The following is a 15,999-nucleotide window of genomic DNA, read 5'->3' as shown; positions in this document are numbered from 1 at the left end:
CAGTAACACCTAGGACTTGACAGTTTCTGCAACTGCCTCTTACTTCATTTCCTGGTTTCATCTTTTACTCCCCCAGAGCCTATTTTCAATATAGAAAATAGAATGCTACTTTAAAAATCAAGCCCAACAGAACCACTTCCCTCCTTCAACCAAGTAGTGGCCTTGCTATTGCAACTGTTTTTAATTCTAAAGTCGTTAACAGAGCTTAGAAGTTCCTACATGATCTGTCCCCTGTAGAGTTTTTTGACCTCATTCAGAGTCTCTGCAGTAGAATCTACTGAAGCAGAGTCCCACAGGATTCTGTACTCCAGATTAAAAAATAAAAAGAGCTACCTGAAAGACTCTGGAATAGCTATGTATTTGCAAAAGGCATTTGTGAAACAGAAACAGACTAGTTAAAATAAACATTTAAATGGAAACATTTAATGAAGAAATGTGAGAGAGTTTAAAGTCACTCTGATGGTCATAGCCCATACACATTTTTCTTAGAGAATGTAATGGGAGGACAAATTGTCCTGAGGATCCTGGGTACTTCCATACATATTCATTAGACCTTCTAATTTATTATCATGTTTACCACCAAAATTGCAGATCCAATTACATTCTATACCCCATCCCAAAGGGGTCTTCCTCTTTCTGACTTGGCCAAGCACCAAAACAAAGCACGTTAAAAGAGAGGAACTACAGTTGGTCATTAATATTTAACATCATGTAGAAAACTGGTGTTCCTTAAAACATAGACTGCTCACCCTTCAAGTGAAAAATTAAATCTATTCTAGTCATTCTGCACTTACAATCAGAAACCCTGAACAGAGAGATTTTCCCTCAGAAGATACAAAGATTCAGTTCTCTTCAATTCAGTCGCTCAGTCATGTCCACTCTTTACAGGTGGAAAGAATGCCACCTGTACCTACAGGAAGGATCATTTACAACCTACCTACTACATATTATGGTCGTCTATATGGAATTGCAGAGCCCATCTGAGGAAACTCAGATTGAAAGGCTCGAGGAACACTGATATGAAACATCGATATGCAGTTGTTCATAATGAATACATTATATAAATTCCATTCTTCCAACCTTAAGAAACTATTTCCAATTTACTTACTGAACAATGCTGACTTGCTTAATAAATGTGGGCATTTAAGATGACTTTTAAAGAGCTATAGTAGAGGAGTGACTGGATGCTACCCTCTGTGCACCCACAACACATCTATGGCACCTCCCCAAGTCTCCATAGTACAAATATCATGTGAGCATGTGCCTCAAATGTAGATCAGATCAGATCAGTTGCTCAGTCATGTCCAACTCTTGGCAACCCCATGAATCACAGCACGCCAGGCCTCCTTGTCCATCACCAACTCCCGGAGTTCACCCAGACTCACATCCGTCAAGTCAGTGATGCCATCCAGCCATTGCATCCTCTGTCGTCCCCTTCTCCTCTTGCCCCCAATCCCTCCCAGCATCAGAGTCTTTTCCAATGAGTCAACTCTTCGCATGAGGTGGCCAAAGTACTGGAGTTTCAGCTTTAGCATCATTCCTTCCAAAGAAATCCCAGGGCTGATCTCCTTCAGAATGGACTGGTTGGATCTCCTTGCAGTCCAAGGGACTCTCAAGAGTCTTCTCCAACACCACAGTTCAAAAGCATCAATTCTTTGGTGCTCAGCATTCTTCACAGTCCAACTCTCACATCCATACATGACCACAGGAAAAACCATAGCTTCGACTAGACGGACCTTTGTTGGCAAAGTAATGTCTCTGCTCTTGAATATGCTATCTAGGTTGGTCATAACTTTCCTTCCAAGGAGTAAGCGTCTTTTAATTTCATGGCTGCAGTCACCATCTGCTGTGATTTTGGAGCCCAGAAAAATAAAGTCTGACACTGTCTCCACTGTTTCCCCATGTATTTCCCATGAAGTGATGGGACCAGATGCCATGATCTTCGTTTTCTGAATGTTGAGCTTTAAGCCAACTTTTTCACTCTCCACTTTCACTTTCATCAAGAGGCTTTTGAGTTCCTCTTCACTTTCTGCCATAAGGGTGGTGTCATCTGCATATCTCAGGTTATTGATATTTCTCCCGGCAATCTTGATTCCAGCTTGTGTTTCTTCCAGTCCAGCGTTTCTCATGATGTACTCTGCATATAAGTTAAATAAACAGGGTGACAATATACAGCCTTGAGGAACTCCTTTTCCTATTTGGAACCAGTCTGTTCCATGTCCCTCAAATGTAGGGAACCCTACAAATATTAAATTTACAAGTTTCAAAGGTGTAATTCAGAGGTTAAAGTGTCTGACTCCAAAGCGGGAGACCCAAGTTCGATCCCTGGGTCGGGAAGATCCCCTGGAGAAGGAAATGGTAACCCACTCCAATATTCTTGCCTGGAGAATCCCATGGATGGAGAAGCCTGGTAGGCTACAGTCCATGGGGTCGCAAAGAGTCGGACACGACTGAGCGACTAACATACATACAAAACATACAATGCCTTTTGTAAAATACAAAATTTCCAAGCACTCAGACAATTTCAAAGCTATTTCTCCATGGGTGAAACCAATCCATTCCAATGGGGTCACTGCTCCTCTCTTCTGTTTGTGCTCTCTAAGACTGGAGTCCCTGTTTCCCCCAGTCCTCTGGAAGCCCTATAATCAAATCCCCCTGGCTCTCAGCACCAGATTCCCCAGGAATTCCCAGTCTCTTTGTCGGATCTCCAGGCTAGGAAGCCTGAAATGGTGTTCAGAACTTTCACAACAGTGCGAGAACTCCTTTGGTATTATTGTTCTCCAGCCTATGGGTCACCCACCTGGCAGGTATGAGATTTGATTTTATGGTGATTGCACCCCAGCTACCATCCTGCAGCCACTTCTTCTTTGTCTTTGGACGTGGGATATCTTTTTCTGGTGGGTTCCAGTGTCCTCCTGTTGTTGGTTGTTCAGCAGCTGGTTGCAGTTTTGGTGCTCTCACAGGAGGAGATAACCACACGTCCTTCTATTCTGCCATCTTGAACCAGAAGCAGACAAGTGTAGTCTTTAACTTGTACTGCATAGAGTAGCCTCAGGCAGTATCTTAGAAGAGGGAGTAGGGGTATGAGCAGTGAGAGTTCAAGTCTCTATCCTCATTTGAGAGAGGGGCCCTTCAGCTTTTTAATCTTTTTCATATTAGGGACTTTTTGTGAAATTCAAAGAAAGTTTCTGTTGCACTGATAGTGGTTCCAATTGTTTAACAGATGAGGGGAAAAGCCAAGTGAAAGAGACACTGATGTATAGAACAGTCTTATGGACTCTGTGGGAGAGGGAGAGGGTGGGAAGATTTGGGAGAATGACATTGAAACATGTGAAATATCATGTAAGAAACGAGTTGCCAGTCCAGGTTCAATACACGATACTGGATGCTTGGGGCTAGTGCACTGGGACGACCCAGAGGGATGGTATGGGGAGGGAGGAGGGTTCAGGATGGGGAACACATGTATACCTGTGGCAGATTCATTTTGATATTTGGCAAAACTAATACAATTATGTAAAGTTTAAAAATAAAATAAAATTGAAAATAAAGTCCCCCCAAAAAAAGAAAAGCCAAGTGAAATGAAGATCTTTGCACAAGAGATAAGAATAGCTCACTGAATTATAGGGGTCTGCCCTGGTGGCTCAGAGCTTAAAACGTCTGCCCACAATGTGGGAGACCTGGGTTCAATCCCTGGGTCCGGAAGATCCCCTGGAAAAGGAAATGGCAACTCACTCCAGTATTCTTGCCTGGAGAATCCCATGGATGGAGGAACCTGGTGGGCTACAGTCCACGGGGTCACAAAGAGTCAGACACGACTGAACGATTTCACTTTCACTTTAACTGAATTATAGGGTAACTTAGCCATGGCATCTGCCACCCAGCTGATCACCACATGTCAGTATTATATCTTTGTTGTCTCACATAGATCTTTTGAGTATCTTCACTTATGGCACAACCAAGGGTATAACTAACATCTCTGCTGAATCCCAAGATTGTGAGTTGCCCCCTACTACTTCTTACCTACATTATTGAGAGATTTCTCAGCAGTGACACAGAAAACCCATCAAGGTTTGGAGAAGTTGTACCATTTGCTTCTACTGCTTCTGGGTTGATTCTTTATTCTCCCAGCACAATGCACTCTTAAAATATCTCAATTTCATAAAAATACTCAAAACTCAATATGATCAAAGATCTCAGGATCCCAAACTAGAAAGTGGTTCCCTCTTGCTGGAATGAAGAGACAGGTGGGGTGTTCTGCATTAAAAAAAAAAAAAATCGGAACTACTGTCTACCAGAGACTTAATATGCTTTTGTCTTTTAACTTACTGCATCTCAGAAAAATGCAGAACTCTGAAGATTAAGATGACATGAACTGAATAGGAAGGGAAAAGATAGAGTGTTGTTTTCAAAAGAACAATCGTTAAGTTTCTCTCTTCTGAGTCCTTAGAGTTCTGCGAGTTTGACCTTCTTTTTCTTGTTGACACTCATTTATTTTACTCTTCTCAGGTTAGACATGAATGTAGAGAGGGCATACAAAATGTAAAGGCTGTTACTTTTAGAGGATCCAATATTCCTTCATATGGGGCTAAGGAAAGTTGCTCCCTTAAGAGAAACTCCTGTGCAAAAAAATATGGTGGCAAATGCAGCAAGCAAAATAGCATTACTCTTTGTTCTGTGATAACTGAACTCACCCAAGAAACACGAATAATGCAAAGAGAGAGAGACAGATCAAGAGCGGAAGAGAAAGAGAGAGAGAGAAAGAGAAGGTGGGGGTGGGATTCAGGGACAAGAATTAGGTTGTTCATCTTCACCTTATAATTATCTGTCTTTCTGACTAATAATTAGGGAATAAGAAGAAAGAGGCAGAAAATAAATAGCACCTTATCCTTCACAGAGCCATTATGAACAAAACTGTGAGTCTAAATTATATCCTCGAAAATGTACTCTGTGAAACAAAGCTGAAAAATGTGAATATAGAGATAGTTGTGCTATTTGCTTTGTAAGATACAAACTTCAGAATTTCCCATCTGCACAGTTTAAATATAAATTATCCCCAAAGTGATCATAACCTACATACATAGTGAATCAAGACACTGCTCATGTTGTTAATTCTTCCAAAGTTATGTATATATCAAGAGAGCATTCTCAGAGATAGACATTGCAAGAGTCATTGACACTAATGATGTATTTTTGTCCTTCCAAATTAATGTGATTATTGTTGGTGTTTTTTGTTTTTTGTTTTTTTTCTTTTTCAGGCGAATAGTGGTAACTGAAGACAGAACTATCACATACGGTCCTTCCAAATGCTTTCCATTAGACTGAACCGCCTGAAATAGTCTTTTTTTCAGGTTGTGTGTGTGTGTGTGTGTGTGTGTGTGTGTGCGTGTGTTCAGTCACTCAGTCGTATCTGACTCTTTGTGACCCCATGGACTGTAGTCCACCAGGCCCGTCTGTCTCTGAGATTTTCTCAGCAAGAATACTGGAGTGGGTTGTCATGTGCTACTCCAACAGATCTTCCTGACTCAGGGATCAAAACCACATCTCCAGCATCTCCTGTGCTGGCAGGTGGTTCTTGACCACCGAGCCACCTGGGGAGCCTTTTTAGGTTAAATATGGCTAAATATTGTCAATTTCATATAGTCCAACCTATGAAAGAGGTGAGACATGCTTAAAAAAAGAAGATTTTAAAATATATTTCCAAACCTCTTCAACTAACAAACTTTTAGAGAAGCACTACTGCAGAACTGAACACGTATCCTAATTAATGTAAATCAAGTTGGAGGACCAATCCTATCTACATTCAAGTATTTAAGAGGCTAGAAATAATATCAAATCCAAGATGACTCCCATATAACAAGATGATACAAAGAGACATTTGTTCCATTCACCCTGTGACTTTGCAAAATAAACCTTTGTTTCTGGAAGTGAATCTGGACGGTTAATAGCTCCCAACACTATGTGGTTTATTCAATTGATATTAAATGCTACTGCACGCCATTTCTCTTCTAGTAAGTTAAGCTAAGCTCACACATCCAAAAGTACATATTCAAAAGCACACAGAAGCATGTTGAACACTAGGAATGATGTTCTGGCCACAGTGTGTGATCTCAAACTGTTTATCCTCTTGGTTCCACACTATTCCATATTCACATATGGAATTCCACAGATTCCATATCTCCTAGTGGCTTATACTGTGAATTTGCAAAAATTATAAAAAGGAGTCCCTTTGAGAACAGGTGAACTACAAAAAGGCATGCCTTCCTCCAGACTCCAGACAGACAGTGGTCCAGGGCTAGGACCCATGACTGGGGCCCCCAATTTATTATTTTAGAAAAGTGCCCAAACTGTGCAGCTGTTGCACTGTTAGGTGGCTCTAAGTAGTTGATCTTAAACCTCAGGCTTATATAAAATCTTCCACACTTTGGATCACTAAATTTTAGTTTTGTCTCTGGCATGATTTTCATATTCCATCCTCCAATCTCCATTCCCTAGAGATAGGATCAGGAAGGGAGATTTTGGACATGTTGAATTAAGATAGTTCACATTTCTAAACTATGTGATGTGATATAATTGTTGAAAACTATCTTGGTCTTGTCTAAATATTGCATTCACAATAGCCATTCTGCTACTGTTGAGTTTTCAACAATTTAGCCAAGCAAACCCAGAGCATGCCAATTTTCCATATAGTCTTTTGGAAGATTTATGTTATTAGAATAATATACTTGATGATTAGATAATGCAAAACAGAAGCCATCAGGTCAGCATTTCCTCCAAATATATTTTGTAAATCACTAGACTGAAAACAGCTCTGCTGGAGTGCTTCTACTGGAAGGTGAGTACAAGCTCGCATATTCATATCTCTGAGAGGTCTTAAAGTCATGCCTTTACTGTGGTGTTTAACCCAAATTTTCCAAACAGCATTTGACAGCAGCAGTCATTGCCCTTCCCCCATATTTTAAGAATTTTAATTTTAGGTCAATCAGAAAAATAATCCAAGATAGGATTGAGTTAGTTGTCAGTCATTCCAAGTGTAATACATCAATGCAAGTTATATAAACCTCTCTGAACTTAACTCTCTCCTTTTAAATCAGTGGCAAAACTAATACCCATCTGATGCTTATGATGTAGACAAAATGATTAATTCTGAGACACAGTTTAGCTAGCAGTAGTGATAATGTATTAGTTAATGACCAAGCAGAAGCATAAGATTATGACTAAATTTGAACTAGAACATAATAAACAGGATTTTAATAATTATAAATCATATATGATATTTTCTTTGAAAATCCTATTTAAGTAAAGCAATCAGCATTTCTGTTTTCTTGTCTGAGAGTTTCACCTTTGACCTATATTCAGAGAAGGGCAAAATCTCAAAAAGGACTTAACTCTGGGAGGATAAAGTGATTGGATTTGAGTTCCTCTGTGTGTTCCCTACTTACCAAATCTCCTTGTTTTGGTGTCTCTTCTATACTGCTGTTCTACTGCTATACTATGTTCTAATTGGCACACAGGATAATTACGGGTGATTTGCAGATGTATTATGAACATTTCAAATAGTGAAGTCTATATTTAACATATACCAGAAAATCTATAGCTAGCAGAACAAAACCATGATTTTATCAATATTCTAGTTCAAAGGAGATTAAAGAAAAAAAGAGGAGAGGGAAAGCAAAATTAAAGGAAAAATCACAGATATTCAAAAATTGTAAAGATAGAATGCAACTGACTGAAACTCAGAAAATATTATTTTACAAGTCATGAAGCAGGTCACTATTGTATCAATTAAAAGAGATTAAAAATAAATAAATCTTACAGAAGGAAGATAAAGTGCCCAAGGCTTGCCAGTAATTCGCTCATCTGAAATTCAAACTCAGGCTTTCTGGTTCCAAAGCTTGTATATTTAAATACTTCACCACTTTGAGAATCTTCTCACCTATGCTTTTTCTAAAGCCATAAAAAACAAAACCATGCTTTATCCAAGCATCTCTTCCTCATCCTCCTGAACTATCTTAAAGCCCACTAGCACTGAGCTTCCACTTTCTGATTCCCCAAAACACTGTTAAGCTTCAATCTTTTCACCCATGTCTATTTATCTACTGTTTTATCTACTGTTTTACTAACAGATTTATCTACGGTTAGCCAAGGAATTTGCAAGGGGATTGAAGTCAAATGGGGAAAAAATACATACATTCAGTGTCTACATTCATGGATTTTATAATCTTTTGAAGAAAACACATATTAAGTTTTTTTTTCTTTTCTAAACATCTAATAAAAAGCTAAAATATGAATTACAGTATAGTTACATCTTTTTAAGAGACAGGAGATGGGAAGGAAGAAAGATCACGAAAAAAAGTCACCAAAGAAGTGATGTTTAATCTGACATTGAACAAAGAGAAAGAGTTAATTAAATGAATTGGCACGAGGTAAAGAGTACCCCTTGGTATCTCTAATTTTCTTGAAGAGATCTCTAGTCTTTCCCATTCAATTGTTTTCCTCTATTTATTTGCATTGATCTATGAGGAAGGCTTTCTTATCTCTTCTTGCTATTCTTTGGAACTCTGTATTCAGATGCTTATATCTTTCCTTTTCTCCTTTGCTTTTCTCTTCTCTTCTTTTCACAGCTATTGTAAGGCCTCCTCAGACAGCCATTTTGCTTTTTTGCATTTCTTTTCCATGGGGATGGTCTTGATCCCTGTCTCCTGTACAATGTAACGAACCACCTCCATACATAGTTTATCAGGCACTCTATCTATCGGATCTAGGCCCTTAAATCTATTTCTCACTTCCACTGTATTAAAGCAAGAGAGTTCCAGAAAAACATCTATTTCTGCTTTATTGACTATGCCAAAGCCTTTGACTGTGTGGATCACAATAAACTGTGGAAAATTCTGAAAGAGATGGGAATACCAGACCACCTGATCTGCCTCTTGAGAATTTGTATGCAGGTCAGGAAGCAACAGTTAGAACTGGACATGGAACAACAGACTAGTTCCAAATAGGAAAAGGAGTACGTCAAGGCTGTATATTGTCACTCTGCTTATTTAACTTCTATGCACAGTACATCATGAGAAATGCTGGACTGGAAAAACACAAACTGGAATCAAGATTGCCGGGAGAAATATCAATAACCTCAGATATGCAAATGATACCACCCTTATGGCAGAAAGTGAAGAGGAACTCAAAAGCCTTTTGATGAAAGTGAAAGAGGATAGTGAAAAGCTTGGTTTAAAGCTCAACATTCAGAAAATGAAGATCATGGCATCTGGTCCCATCACTTCATGGGAAATAGATGGGGAAACAGTGTCAGACTTTATTTTTTGGGCTCCAAAATCACTGCAGATGGTGACTGCAGCCATGAAATTAAAAGACACTTACTCCTTGGAAGGAAAGTTATGACCAACCTAGATAGCATATTCAAAAGCAGAGACATTACTTTGCCAGCAAAGGTCTGTCTAGTCAAGGCTATGGTTTTTCCAGTGGTCATGTATAGATGTGAGAGTTGGACTGTGAAGAAAGCTGAGTGCCGAAGAACTGATGTTTTTGAACTGTGGTGTTGGAGAAAACTCTTGAGAGTCCCTTGGATGGCAAGGAGATCCAACCAGTCCATTCTGAAGGAGATCAGCCCTGGGATTTCTTTGGAAGAAATGATGCTAAAGCTGAAACTCCAGTACTTTGGCCACCTCATGCAAAGAGTTGACTCACTGGAAAAGACTCTGATGCTGGGAGGGATTGGGGGCAGGAGGAGAAGGGGAAAACAGAGGATGCGATGGCTGGATGGCATCACTGACTTGATGGATGTGAGTCTGAGTGAACTCCGGGAGTTGGTGATGGACAGGGAGGCCTGGCGTGCTGCGATTCATGGGGTCACAAAGATTCGGACACGACTGAGCAACTGAACTGAACTGAAAAAGTACCCACCAGAAGAAAAGCTTATACAAAGAATCTATAAGCGTTACAAAGAGAATTCGAGCAAAAGAAATAAAGCCCGTATTGCTGAAGTACAGCGAGAGAGTTAGAGGATGTTTCAGGGTTACTTCCTAGGAGGAAGTACGGGTAACTTATGTGGAGGCTTTTTTTGGTTTACATCATTATTTTCTATTCTGCACACATAAATCTTATGGATTCCTAATGGCAAAAGTTCTAAAAGCATAAATTTAAATACCAATTTATTCATCTCCTCCATGGAAACTACCACAATACTAGGCCCCAGTAGCATTAAATGAGTTGATATTAAAAGTAAATTATGAAAAAAAAAAAAAAAAAGTAAATTATGACACTACAACAGGATATAAATGGTTTGAGCCTAAACCAGAAGGGTCTGTATTAAAATACAGGGTCTGTAATTAAAATTTTGAATGGTGTCATTACCAGGCAGTTTTCCAGGAAACACAGGCCTGGTTTTAAAACAGGAAGATGCCTGACCATTCCCACAGCCACCAGGCATAAGCAGATAGTCACGTCGTGAGCATGGTGATGCCAGCACAGCAGAGGGTTTCTCCAGGTCACTCAGTCGTGCTTGCGAAAGAGACATGGTGGCTTCACCCTGCTCACTGTTTACACTGTCATTCGTGTGAAATAGAAACATACGTCAAATCCAGAACATAACCCATTCCATCAACTTCATCTTTTGGTAGAAGTCAGAGGAAATACGTAACAACTTTCTGTACCCTCTTTTTTTTTGCAAATACATAAGCTTATATAATCAGTTTTGACTCGAAGTACATTACCACAACTAATAAAACCCATAGATCTTCACATCATTTTCCCATGAACATTAATGTCTTAAGTTTGAGCATCTTGCAGAATAGTTTCTTCTAAATACACAACCCAGGTAATTCCAGTCACTTAATTCCTTGTAACAGCAAAAAGCTAATTTGGCAATGATCCAAAATTATGTTTATGTGTGGAATATTAAAAGATTGATTTCAAGTTCTACTGGTGATTTGTGTTAAGTAAAAATTGTACATTAATTACAATGTCTAGGTACATTATATGGTTAATACCATTCAAATTCTGTCTCTGAATTCTGCTTTGAATTCTTAAATCTATAACTAAAGTTACTGACTAAATATATTTTTACTGCCATTAGGAAAAATAGCTCTGTGATTCTTAAAAAATATTTAGGGAAAATATCTTTCATTGAAAACTCACTCAGACAAACAAATAATAATGATTAAGATTCATCCATACATATACATATATAAAGTTTATATTTCTCACATTACTAGTTTCTATAAAGAGTAAGGAAATGTAGTTGAATCTAAAATAAAGCTTAACTTTCATTTAAAATGTTTAGTAAATGGACGAAAAGATCCTTCACTCATCAAAATGCTAATATCACTGGGGAAGGTCCAAGTGGTAGCCCATTCTTTGTGAGTTCAACATCGCACAACTAACTCCTTTACCACAGATCCCTCACACATTTTAAATTTGATTGCTCACAAATCATCTCTTTTCTAAGAAACAGCAGCATTTTCTCAAGCTCTGTGCTTCATATATAAAGAAACACTTTCTTGACTTATAAAGGCTAAAATAGAGAGAAAAGGTTCTTATTTTCCATTTTTTTAGCAAAAGAAAAGTAAGATAAAGGCAATAGACTCAACGCCAAGCATAGAAATAGTTCCAGCATAAATGTATTTAGGTGGAGAATTCTAAAAGTCACTGAAAATCTCTCTCTCTCTCTGAAGGTACTTGTATCTCTGTGGATCACAGCCTACCGATGGTCAGGATAAGTCTGCATTGCAGAATCACTCAGTCATTTAGGCTGCAGCTTCCTACTTAACCTTCTTTGATTTAAGATTTCTTTTTTTTTTAATGTGGATGACTTTCAAAGTCTTTATTGAATTTGTTACAATATGGCTTCTGTTTTATATTTTGGAAGTCACGTGGGATCTTAGTTCCTCGACCATGGATAGAATCCGCAACCTCTGCCCTGGAAGGGAAAGTCCTAACCACTGGACCACCAGGGAAGTCCCCCTATTTAATTTTCTTTACAAGGACATACCGATTTTAGGTTGCTGCTATAACAAGTTACTACAAAGTTAGTAACTTAGCACAAATCAGTTTCTCTGAAGGGACATCAGAGTGTCAGCAGGCCCCCTTGGAAGGCTCTAGGGGAGAATTCATTTCCTTGCTTTCTCCAGCTTCTAGAGTCACATGCCTAAGATTCCTTGGCTCACAGCTCCTTCCTCCATCTTCACAGCCAGCAGCGTAGTATCTTTTCTCTCTGAACCTACTTCCCTCCACTTCCATCTCAAGACTTTGTCTTCTACAGTATAATCTTCCCATCTCAAGATCACATCCTCAAAATCGCTTTTGCCACACAAGGCAACATTTACAGGTTCTAGGGGGTGAGAACCTGGATAAGTTTGGGGGCCATGACTCATCCTATCACAGGCAGGAAAGTGGATACCCTCCTTGGGTCTCTCTGAGTCCCATCCACCATGATTTAACATCTCTGCTTGGTAGCCCCCTGGTAATAAAAGTAAAGGTTTCCCCAGTGGCTCAGAAAGTAAAGAATCTGCCTGCAATGCAGCAGACCTGGGTTCTTTCCCTGGGTCAGGAAGATCCCCTGGAGAAGGGCATGGCTACCCACTCCAGTATTCTTGCCTGGAGAATTCCATGGAAAGAGGAGAGTGGCTACAGTCCATGGGGTCACAGAGAGTCAGACACAACTGAGTGATTAACTCTTTGGGTTTAAACAAAAAGGACCCCTTTTGCCTCTCTAGCTGTCCACATGTCATTCTCTTACTTCCTCAGAGCAGCTAGGTTTAAATGGACCTCCTTCCCACCCGAGTCTTCAGGGGTCAATAAGAGGTAAAGACATTTTCTCCTGTTCATTTGGTCATAATCTCAATCCTGGGGCATCTTCAGGTAGGGCAGTGACATTTGCTCATGGAATCAGAGGGTAGAGTGGAGGCTTAAAGGATCAGGTATGTGTTCATATCTTTACCTTAAGTTAGGTTTGTCTTCAAAATATTTATCATCAAGTTCTTAAAAGCAAAATAGACATTTCCAAGAATATAAGGTGTACAACCCCATTTAATACATCTTAAAGGAATAAGGCATCAAATATCATCTGAATCTGTACATTCTAATCCTCAATTCCACCCTAAATGGTCTTACTCTGAGTACTCCAACTGAATTAATTTGCCCTCCTAGGAATCAAGACCGTAGTCCCTGGCATGAATTAAACCAAATAGACCATTTACTATTATTTTAAAAGATTTATTTCTAATTTCCTATCCAATCATGCTTCTGTCTCTTAAAAGATGGACTAAGAGGTACATTAGCATTTTCAAGTGTCTAGTTGAGCTAATATGGATTTGAAATTTGAGCTAATTTGGAAAGCACCAAACCAAGAGAGGCTACAGAGCTCTGCCCACAGCAGGCAGAGGAAAGGCTTCCACAGTATAGTCACTGAAGGAAATTGTTTGACTGACTATAGTTTAAGTGATCACCTTACTTTCAGAGAGTCTAGTTGGCTGTTTGTGATCAGTTGTTTAAATTTCTTTTTCTCAGATAGAAGTGCATTTATAGGAACTGATTGGGTAAGGCTTCAGTTGACTTACATAGGCTACCAAGGCATTAGAGTCACTTCAGTCTAAGGTCCTCCTTATTTAATGAATTTAACATCTCCAAAAACATTCTTGGTTCATAGATATCATGAATAAAGAGAAAGAGGGAAGTGAATAATTTCTCTTTTTCTCCTTTATTTCTTTTATTGGTTATTTCTTGATTGGTGTTTCTTGAAGAGTAATTTTTCAATGTTACAACTTAATTTATTACCTTTTCTTCACCCTCTATTCTCCAACAAAAGGACTATTTCACTTTGGCTGCATAAGTGTTATCTATCACTAAATGGGCTGCCTGGCTTCTGATTGACACAAGCTTTAGCTAACAAGTTGTAATTACTTCTACAGTAGCCTTAGATGCCAGAGAAAATACATAAACCAAGGATTTAAAAAAAGATCTCATGCCAAGTTCCATAAGGAGTTATGAAAATCACATGCAGGCGCATCCACCTTGAAAATAGGAGTTCTATTCCAGTAGATACCTCCTAAGAAAAGGATCAAGCAGTTCAAGGGATAGAGTCTGCACTTGCAGAAAGCATGACCCCCTAGAATTCAGCTGGGTTTCATAAGAAGCTCATTATTCTGCAGATAAGCCCACTTGTAGATAGCCACAATTCTGCTCCTTTCCTGACACATAGCAAGCACTCAACAACATAGTTATTATTTCTTAGAATTAAATTTAGTTTAAGAATCTTATGGCAAAACCAAATTAAAAAAAAGAAGAATAAAAAGGTTGAATTACAACCACATACTAAAAACAGAACAGTGGGGGAAAAAAAAAGCACGTACATAAAAGAGGAAAGAATACACTAGAGACTATGATTGATCGTCAAATGCAATAAGAAAATTCAGGTGAAATAAAACTTTATGATATAAGCCAGTTACCAAAGGGAGAAGAGCCCAGAACAAAATTTATTGCTTGTTTTCACTTCAGATTGTTCAAAACAATAAATTAAGCTCTGTTTTTAAGAAATACTCTGAATAATATGTCTGAGTCAAAATGAAACTTGTTTTTCTCTCCTGAGTTTCTCTCATTTAGACATCAGAGGAAATTACCTGGTAAAATAAAATCCCCAAATAAAAATTCACTGAGTTAAAATCCAAACTCGTGGACACAGCTGGTATCTAAAACAGATATATAACTAACTGGGTCCCCTTGAAAATTTTTAACATTATTTCTGAAACTTAAATGGTGGGTGTGTGTGTGTGTGTGTGTGTGTGTGTGTGTGTGTGAGATATGTTCACTAGAGTATTATTTTTTTGTTCTGAAAAGCAGATAAATGTGAAATCACATTTTATAAGCCCCTTATATAACCGTGTTTAAAATATCAGCATCTGAACTGTGGTGTTGGAGAAGACTCTTGAGAGTCCCTTGGACTGCAAGGAGATCCAACCAGTCCATTCTGAAGGAGATCAGCCCTGGGATTTCTTTGGAAGGAATGATGCTAATGCTGAAACTCCAGGACTTTGGCCACCTCATGCGAAGAATTGACTCATTGGAAAAGACTCTGATGCTGGGAGGGATTGAGGGCAAGAGGAGAAGGGGACGACAGAGGACAAGATGGCTGGATGGCATCACTGACTCGATGGACGTGAGTCTGGGTGAACTCCGGGAGTTGGTGATGGACAGGGAGGCCTGGCGTGCTGCGATTCATGGGGTCGCAAAGAGTCGGACACGACCGAGCAACTGATCTGATCTGATCTGATCTGAACTCTGAGTTTTCATCACATGTTCTGGTCCTGCACATTCGATTTCTGGTGTATTACTGGAGAAAATCTGCCATCACACAATTGTGTTACCTTAGACACCAGGCAGCCTCATTCTCAGTGGGCCTAATTTCAAGTAGAAAAAAATGAATGATTTAATACCCAATCCAGCTGCATGATGGGACATCTGGTGAAGGAGCCTTTGGCTGATAACACTCAGGCTCAGGACTCAGGCCAAACTAAATCTGAATCCCAGCCCTTCTGACACTCATGTGACCTAGGGAAATATTTAATTGCTCTGACCTTAATTTTTTTTTCTAATTTAAAATGAGTACAAAGATAGTACCAATACAGTTTGAGGTGAAAGTGTTAGTCACTCAGTCTTTTCAGCTCTTTGCAAACCCATGGACTGTAGCCCACCAGATTCCTCTTACCATGGAATTCTCCAGGAAAAGAATACTGGAGTGGGTTGCTATTTCCTTCTCCAGGGGATCAAAAGTTTGAGGTAGGATTCAATTAGATAATCCTGTACATTAAATGATTATTATAGTAATGCCTGGCCTAAAATGAGAACTGAATAAAGCTATTTTTACTTTTTATCCTGCCTGTTTAGTATTGATGCTTTCATAATTTCTGCTAGAAATGTTCGGCTCTTTATCTCCTTAGTAAATTATATGAAGATGTGTGTGTATAGTATTAGGAGATGTGTGTATGTGTG

General features: G+C 39.0%; 1 protein-coding gene across 4 annotated transcripts in view; it reads right to left on the bottom strand.

Annotated features, from left to right (window-relative positions):
- Window positions 1–15,999, bottom strand: part of LRRC4C (leucine rich repeat containing 4C) — a 1,428,975-nt gene that overhangs the window by 1,296,976 nt on the left and 116,000 nt on the right. The gene's annotated exons all lie outside the window — the stretch shown is intronic.

This window comes from Bos indicus x Bos taurus, chromosome 15 (genome assembly GCF_003369695.1).
Source record: "Bos indicus x Bos taurus breed Angus x Brahman F1 hybrid chromosome 15, Bos_hybrid_MaternalHap_v2.0, whole genome shotgun sequence".
Lineage (NCBI taxonomy): Eukaryota > Metazoa > Chordata > Mammalia > Artiodactyla > Bovidae > Bos > Bos indicus x Bos taurus.
The sequence above is the reverse complement of the archived record's forward strand: the minus strand, read 5'-3'. Positions and strand labels throughout refer to the sequence as shown.